Source organism: Papio anubis, chromosome 12, assembly GCF_008728515.1.
Source record: "Papio anubis isolate 15944 chromosome 12, Panubis1.0, whole genome shotgun sequence".
Classification (NCBI taxonomy): domain Eukaryota; kingdom Metazoa; phylum Chordata; class Mammalia; order Primates; family Cercopithecidae; genus Papio; species Papio anubis.
In genome coordinates, this window is record NC_044987.1 from 59,909,182 (window position 1) to 59,918,006 (window position 8,825).

General features: G+C 47.1%; 1 long non-coding RNA gene across 1 annotated transcript in view; it reads right to left on the reverse strand.

Annotated features, from left to right (window-relative positions):
* Positions 1 to 1,030: 1,030 nt before the first annotated feature.
* The window catches only part of LOC108581983, a 77,729-nt gene continuing 69,934 nt past the window's right edge, over positions 1,031 to 8,825 (reverse strand). The window contains exon 3 of the long non-coding RNA XR_001894993.3: positions 1,031 to 1,853. This is a non-coding gene — a long non-coding RNA (uncharacterized LOC108581983). The remainder of the gene's footprint in view (positions 1,854 to 8,825) is intronic.

Genomic DNA, 8,825 nt, shown 5'->3' on the forward strand with positions numbered 1-8,825 from the left:
AGCCATGGTTCAGTGTTCATGATTTCAACAACTTTATAGAACATAACTACCATAAAGTCAAAATAATACTACATAATGTGGAATTTAGAGCAGATATGAATGTAAAGTATATAACCATGAAGATAGTAGGGTGGTATTCAGACATATATCGTTTTAAGGCAGGGCACAGTGGCTCACGCCTGTAATCCCAGCACTTTGGGAGGCCGAGGTGGGTGTATCACTTGAGGTCAGGAGTTTGAGACCAGCCTGGCCAACCCTGTCTCTACTAAAAATATAAAAATTAGCCAGGAGTGGTGGCACGTGCCTGTAGTCCCAGCTACTCGGGAGGCTGAGGCAGGAAAATCTCTTGAACCCAGGAGGTAGAGGTTGTAGTGAGCCGAGATCACGCCACTGCACTATAGCCTGGGTGACAGAGCAAAACTCTGTCTCATAAAAAAAAAAAAAAAAAAGAAGTTATAAGTATACTGTTTTAAGATTCTTTTTTTTTTTTTTTTTTTTTTTTGAGATGGAGTCTTGCTCTGTCACCCAGGCTGAAGTGCAGTGGTGCAATCTCAGCTCACTGTGACCTCTGCCTCCCTGGTTCAAGTCATTCTTCTGCCTCAGCCTCCCACGTAGCTGGGACTACAGGCACCTACCACCACGCCCGGCTAATTTTTGTATTTTTAGTAGAGATGGGGTATCACCATATTGGCTAGGCTGGCCTCAAACTCCTGACCGCGTGATCAGCCCTCCTCGGCCTCCCAAAGTGCTGGGATTATAGGTGTGAGCCACCGCGCCTGACCAAGATTCTTATATTCCTAAACACTAGAGTATTTTTGGCAGGCAAGTAATGATAAAAAGAAGATGCATATGCATCTATACAGCAACCACCAAAAATAAGACAAATGGACATAAGCAGAAATTCAATAGTGGTGACACAAATTAAATTATTAATGATAATTCACATAGGAGATAAAATTGAATAAAAATAATTTTCCAACTAAAGGTAGAGAAATGAAAATCTGAGAACAGAAATAGAAATCAAACACCATGACAGATAAATCCAAACATACTAATTTAATGTAAATGGATTAAATACTCTCATTAAAAGGCAGCATTTGTTGACCTTTTATAAATGCAAGCAATTCTATGTTATTATCAAAAACCATACTTTAACATTAAAAGACATAGACAATTTGAAAATAAAGTGATAAAAAAGAAAAAATCTATATCCAGTCTGTTAAGTGGTTGTCCCAGCCCTGCTCACACATCTCTCCAGACACAGAGCACTTACTACCTCCTGAGACAGCCTTCCATTCTTGGATAGTTCTGATTGTTAGAAAGTTACTCCTCAAAGCTAAAATGCCACCAACGCTGTCATAATTCTGTCCCCCCTGCACTAAGAGGACTTCCCTGGCCACACGCTACATCCCTTTCTAGTGGTACTGACCACACTTTATTATAGTTCCTTGTTTCTGTGCCTGATCCCATTCAGACTGTGGGCTCCCCAGGCAGGGACTATAGCTGTGTCATCCGTGGCCTTTTCAGCCCCCAGTCCCGGGCCTTCCACAGAGGAGGTGCCCAGAAACAGTCTGTGGAATCAGAGAATGGATTGTCTCAGAAGTGGTCTCTTCTTCAAGTTAAACATTCGTTATTCTTCTTATGTTCTTCATGGCTTCCAGACTCCACACCACTGCCCTCATCTCCATAGGCTCCAATTGGCCAATGTGCCCTTAATCTATGCAGCTTGGAGTTGAAGACAACATGTATGGTATGGTCTGGCCAGGTTCAAGCCTGTGCTGGATCCTGAGGACAAAGATGGATCCAACTTGGTCCATCTTCAAGGAGTTCACCGCCTTGTAGAGAAGACACACCTGTAAAGAAACACATGCAGTAAAGTGTTACACACACTGAGAGAAGCTTGCATAGGGAACCGTGGGGACATAAAAGAAGTACTAAGTCTTAAAAGGGAGGATGAGGACAGGAAAGGCTCAAAGTGACACTGAATTAGTGGGGACTTTAGGTTGTAGGTAACAGGAAACCCAGCTCAAACTAGCTCAAGTGAAAAGAGAATATTTTAGATCTCATAACTGAGAAGTCTGTGGATAGACTTCAGGCACAGATTGATCCAGAGACTCAAACAATGGCATCAGGACTTGGTTTTTCTTCCTCTATCCCTTAGCTCTGCTGACCTCAGAATTGGCTTCGCTCTGTCCCGTGTGGTGCCAAAGATGGCTGTTGGTCACACCACACTTAGATTCTATAGCTTAGCCACCCCTACTTTCGTATACATTCAGCCTAAGGCCCAGGAAGGATTCTGGATAAATCACTGCTCCAAGGAGGGTCATGACCCCCTTGGAACCAACAGATGGGGCTTAGCCCCACCTCAACCATATGGGCTGAGAGCAAGGGAGGGAAGGGTGACTCCCCAAGAGAAAGAGAGAGGTTCCGTTCTCAAAAGAAGGAATTCTGGGAAGGCCAAGACATCAGACGTCCACAATGGCCTCAGAAGATAAGTAAAGAATTTTTGGATAGATAACAAGACATGGTGTGTTCCAGGCAGAATAGGAAGCATGAGAGTCTCTGAGGTGTGAAGCTGTTCTGGGGAACTCAAGTGCCTGTTTGCTCCAGACTACAGCAGGTGCTTTAGGTGCCCCATGTATATTTGTCTAGCCCTTCCATTTCGGTGCCAATTCAAATGTCTGTTGGAAATAGACATTTCAGGCTGGGTGCAGTGGCACACTCCTGTAATACCAGCACTTTGAGAGGCCGAGGCAGGAGGATCACTTGAGCTCAGGAGTTCAAGACCAGCCTGGGCAACATGGCAAAAACCTGTCTTTACAAAAAATGCAAAAATTAGCCAGGCATGGTGGCATGCACCTGTAGTCCCAGCTACCTGGCAGGCTGAGGCGAAAAGATTGCTTGAGTCCAGGAAGTGAAGGCTGCAATGAGCCAAGATCATCACCACTGCACTCCAGCCTGGAGCTGGGGTGACAGAGTGAGCACCTGTCTCAAAAAAAAAAAAAAAAAAGAAGAAGAAGAAGAAGAGAAATAGACATTTCAGTGTCTATTTCCACCTGCCAGCATCTGCACATTTTGTCTCAGGACTTTTGGAGGGACCAGGGCTATCAACCCATGTGTCAGGCTAGACATGCTGGAGAATTCAAGTCCCTCGAGCAGCCCTCGGCCAATGACTGACTCCCCTAACCCCCTTGCCTCTAATGAGAGGTAACTCTGGATGTATTCTACCCAGGCCTCTAGGGTTCCCTAGCAGTGCTAAGCTTGCTAAAGGTACACCTTATTTAAGGTTCCATTCACTCCTGTGTTACTTTCCCACTCTCCTAATTGTGTTTGCCGGGATCACGTCACACATGAACCACTTGTACTCAAATCCATGTCCCAGGGCCTGCTTCTGGGAGAATCCAAAATAGCCCCAAACACATTCTTCTAAAAATAAAGCTTAAGTCAGTGTCAACACTTTTTTTGCTTTGTTTTGCTGCCACACTGTCCTATTTACTTAGGTGGGATAACAAATATGCATAACATCTGAGGTACAGCCCCTCCTTCCAGGAGCTCCTGGTCTGAGGGGAAGGCAATAATAAGCATTTGATGGCTTTCAAAGTGCCTTCTCGGCCCCGAATCCATTTGCTCCTTGGAAACCTGCAAGGTTTGCAGGACCAAGATTCTTGTGTAAGTGAGGAACACAGAGGCTCAAAGTGAGGCAGTGACTTGGCCCAGGGTCCCAGAGCCAATGATCCCTGGCTGACCCCTTTCTTGGCTTGTGCCTGTGTCAGCACCATCCAGGTGGTCTCTTACCACTAAGAATAATTAGGGAATCCCTCCTTTCTCTGTGGGTTCAGCCAGAGCTCCAGTAAAGACACCCACATCTGTTGCTTGTTTTCTAAACATTGATAACTTTGGAGGCAGAAGATTAGAAGCACCAAAAAACAAACAGCACTCTGATCCTCCCAGGGGCTGCTTCACCTATTGCTCCCTCAGACTAGGGGCTCTCCCAGTGAGAGCAACATTTTCCATGCAGTCAGGGCCATTCTTCCCAAGAACAGGGACTTACACAAGGGTGATACATATGAAAAAGGGGAGACTCGTGGGATGGGAGCAGTCAGGGGACACAGACAAAGGCATCTAATTTAGGGCAGGGGAGATTTCCAGGAGGAAGTAGCATCTAAGGGTGAGTTAGCCTGCCCCAGGAGGAAGGGTGTTCCAGGCAGAGAGAACAGCGTAAGCAAAGGCCTGAAGATGACAGAGAGCATGTGGGTATTTGAGGAACTGAGATTGTCCCCTCCTGCTCCTTTCTGGGGTGAAAACCCAAGCTCGCATCCTCCACCCGCATTCCTTAGTTCTCCTACTCCTTCCTCCCACCCCTTGCCTGGAGCAGGCTGAAAAGGAACAGGGGAGGACCCTACCCATCTGACAGATGCACTGCCTGTGCTGGATCCTTCCACTTGTCCTGCGTGGGCTCACCACCCTTCTCCACCCACAGTAGGCCGCCTGACTCTGGAGCTTCAGTCTGGGTTGAGCCAACAGGAGGCAGTGGTAGAAGACCACAGGATGGGAGGGGAGAGAGAGAAATGTGCTTGTTCCCCTGGCTCTCTTCCTGTGAGAGGTTAGCCTCTACCAAAGGCCACAGCTCCAGTCCTCATGCCCTCCCCACCACTGCCCTCTCTGAGTTCCAGTAATAACCCCTTCCTCCCCTCGCCCTGTCAGCCCAAGTAGTTTCCATCCTCACTGTTGCTAGCCAGACAAACTGCACTATTTCGTCTTGATTTTCTAAACCCTCACCACACTCTAAATTACTCATTTTTCAGGGTGCCATCTGTTTCCTACCTGGACCCTGGTGACGCACAGCCCTAATCCACAGTTAGAGGATGGACAGGGTGTGCTAAGCCCTGCAAAGTGCTGGAAACCTGGGAGGAGTTATTTAGTTATTGGTATTCAGCTCAATTCCACCTCACTTGCCTATCCTTTTTTTTTTTTTCTTTCCGAGACAGAGCCTCGTTCTGTCACCCAGGCTGGAGTGCAATGGCGTGACCTCAGCTCACTGCTACCTCTGCTTCCTGGGTTTGAGCAATTTTCTTGCTTCAGCCTCCCAAGTAGCTGGGATTACAGGTGCCCGCCACCACGCCTAGCTAATTTTTTGTATTATTAATAGAGACAGGTTTCACCATGTTGGCCAGACTGGTCTTGAACTCCTGACCTCAGGTGATCCACCCACCTCGGCCTCCCAAAGTGCCGGGATTACAGGCATGAGCCACTGTGCCGGGCCCCTTACTTGCCTCTTGCCAGCCCAACTCATGAGGGTCCAGAGCTGTTCTAAGCACAATATTTGCAGCAAATAACAAATCCACAAGGATGTATTACTGACCCTGTTTTCAGAAGAGGAAACTGAGTTTCAGAAGAAGAAATTGCCCAAATTCATGAAGTCAATTAGAGGCAAGTCCACTGTTTGGACTCCAGTCTAGACTCCAAAGGACCAAATGAGACAGCAAATGTGAAGATGCTTTTGCGACTATGAAGAGCCACCATACCTGTCTGAGCTAAGAACTGTGGTGTGATGCCTGTCCCTCCCCACAAGGCTGAGTCTTGAAGAAGGTCAGATCTGGTAGGAACCCTAGAGATCAGACAGTGTCACACCATCCTGTGCAGAGAGGAAAACAGGTCCAGAGAGGACAAGTAGTTCCGCCAAAGATGAATATTTGCTGTTGGAATCAGAATGAGAATCCAGAATGCACATCTTCAGACACCTCATAAACACATCAGTGAGAAGGACGTAGCACTCCCCTTAGAGAGGGATTTGGAAGAGAGAGAAGAAGAGGGGATAGAGAAGAGGAAATGAGCTGATTTCTGGGCTGTAGCATTTCAGATTTTGGGAATGCAAGGGATTAAGGACCAAACTGACAAGCCAGGAGGAGATAAGACCCTGGAGGCACAGACACGGGCTCCTCGTGAGTAATGAAATAAAGTAACTTGATGTGACTGTTAAACTTCCTCTGTGAGTCACATTGCATTTCCCCCCGGTGACCCAGGCTTCTGAAACTGTTGACAGGTACCATCCACACTCACTCTACCTTTCAACATTTCCCCCCCACTTCCTAGACCTTGAGTTAGAAACATCAAATAGATCAGAGTCATCTGGTTAGGTGCACTGAAAAATCAAGATGTAACTCAAGGGATACCATGGTGGAAAAGACACAACTCGTCTCTGTTCTCACAGCGCTTCCAGTCCAATGGGAAAGGCAGGCCCCAAACAGATAAACAGAAGATTGGGTTGAGTTCTATGAAGAAAACAAACAGGGAACTGGGTGGATGATGGTGCCATTGACTGAGACATAGAAGATTGAAAGGGAAAGAAGTCAAGAGTTCCGGTCCCCACATTATCCAAACAGAGACATCAGGGAGGTTGTTGGATATGGGAGTTTGATGCTCAGAGGAAAGTTTTGGCCCACAGGTTGAAAAAGTCTCCTACTGACCTTTGAGGTTCTCTCAGGTTCTATCTCTTCTTGGAAGCTTTCTCTGATAACATAATTCCTAGGGGTCTTCCCTCTCATGACCATTATTCACTCACTCATTCTCCTCTGTGCTAGGCTTGGTGCTGGGAATGGCTTGGTGCCCTCGATGAATTTATGTTCTAGGTGTGGAGTCAACCGATAGAGGAGACAATTGTAACACAGAATGGTAAATGCTGTGTGAGAGGAAAGCCCAAGGGGCTGTAGGAGCAGAGAAAGTGGGCCTCTGTGCCAGTCAGGTCCTGCAGGAAGAAGATGGCTATCTCATATGGATAATTCAAGAAGGCTCTATTCAGAGATGTGCAGAGAGTGGGGAAACCACAGGGGTTGTGAGATATCCTGGAGCTGAAAGCACTTGGGCATCACTACCACCCCTAGGCCTGAAGAGGAAAGAGAAGGAGGTGGTTACAGGAATCTAGACTCAGGGAGAGCTCTAAGAGAGGGCTGAGGGCAGAGGGAGCTGTGAGCCTCAGTTGAAGATGCAGCAAGAACAACAACAAAATACTTTTTTTTTTTAAGCAAGTGAAATATATCAGAATCATCTGGTAAGGTGTTACTGAAAAGTAAGGCAGGGGATGGAGGTAGGGAGACAGGAGAAAGGAGGAATTAGCATTTGTAAACTGGATGCTCAGGGAAGGCCTCACCAAGAAGGTGACATTTAAGCCAAGACTTTTTTGCAGCATATCTCTAGGTGAGTCTTCCCCTTATCCCTTCAATCAGCTCATCCTACCCTCAAACTGCATCCACCCTACTTCCCCATCCCAGGGTCAGGGCCATGTCTCCAATGTCTTTGGATTAGGGAGCTCCTTGAAGTCCCTGTCAGACTAGAGATCCCCAGGGACAGGAACTCTGTTTCCTCCCACTCTTTCTCATCCAATGACAATAGAAGCTGCCATTATTAAAGCCTATGCCTCACACTAGGCCCGGCTCTAGGCATATTATACACATCACTTCATCTAAGCCTCCTGGCAAGGCTCCGGGGCACAGCTGGGGAACATGAGGCAGCTCAGCCCCCTTTCCAAGGCCCAGCTGCTTTCCCTGACATGGTTCCTGCCTTATCCTCACCCCAGAGAAGGGGAAGTAAAGGATAGACCTTAAATTCTACTTTTTTTTTTCTTTGAGATGTAGTCTCGTTCTGTCACCCAGGCTAGAGTGCAGTGGCGCAATCTTGGCTCACTGCAACCTCTGCCTCCTGGGTTCAGGCGATTCTTCTGCCTCAGCCTCCCGAGTAGCTGGGATTATAGGTGCATGCCACCATGCTCAGCTAATTTTTTTTGTATCTTTAGTAGAGACGGGGTTTCACCATATTTACCAGGCTGGTCTTGAACTCCTGACCTCATGATCCGCCCGCCTCCCAAAGTGCTGGGATTACAGACATGGGCCACTGTGCCTGACAATTTTTTTTTCTTGAGATAGGGTCTCACTTTGTTGTCCAGGCTGTAGTGAGTGCAGTGGCACAATCTCGGTTCACTGCAGCCTCGACCTTCTGGGCTCAAGCAATCCTCCCACCTCAGCCTCTCAAGTAGCTGGTACTATAGGCACATGGCATCATGCCCAGCTAATTTTTGTATTGTTTGTAGAAATGAGGTCTCACTATGTTACCCAGGTTGGTCTTGAACTCCTAGGCTCAAGTGATCCACCCACCTTGGCCTCCCAAAGTGCTGGGATTACAGGCAGGAGCCACTGCTCCTGGCCGACCTTAAATTCTTGAAGGACTGTAAAAGGGAACACAGATCAGACTTCTATTTTATGTCTCCAATGGGTGCAAGGACCAAAGGGTAGAAGTCAACAAGAGGCAGTTTTTGTTAAAATGTGAGAATATCCTAACAGTCAGAGCTGTCTGGCTGCCTTGCAGGCAATGAGCTCCCTAGAGGTGTGCAAGAGAAGCTGGATAGCCTCATGTCAAAAATGAAATAGAGGTGGGGTGTGGTGGCTCACGCCTGTAATCCCAACACTTTGGGAGGCCAAGGCGGGCAGATTACTTGAGGTCAAGAGTTCGAGACCAGCCTGGCTAACATGGCAAAACCCCATCTCTACTAAAAATACAAAAATTAGCTGGGTGTTTTGGCACACCTGTAATTCCAGCTACTCAGGAGGCTGAGGCACAAGAATTGCTTGAACCTGGGAGGCAGGGGTTGCAGTGAGCCGAGATCGCACACTGCACTCCAGCCTGGGTGATATGTTTCCAAAAATAAAGAAATGGGAGGATCTGTTAGGCTCATGAGGGATTTGACTAGGAAACTCGTGAGAATTCTTCCAATTTACATTCTAGAATCCTAAGATATGATTCTAAGACTTTGGTTCTAAGATTTTATTAGAACA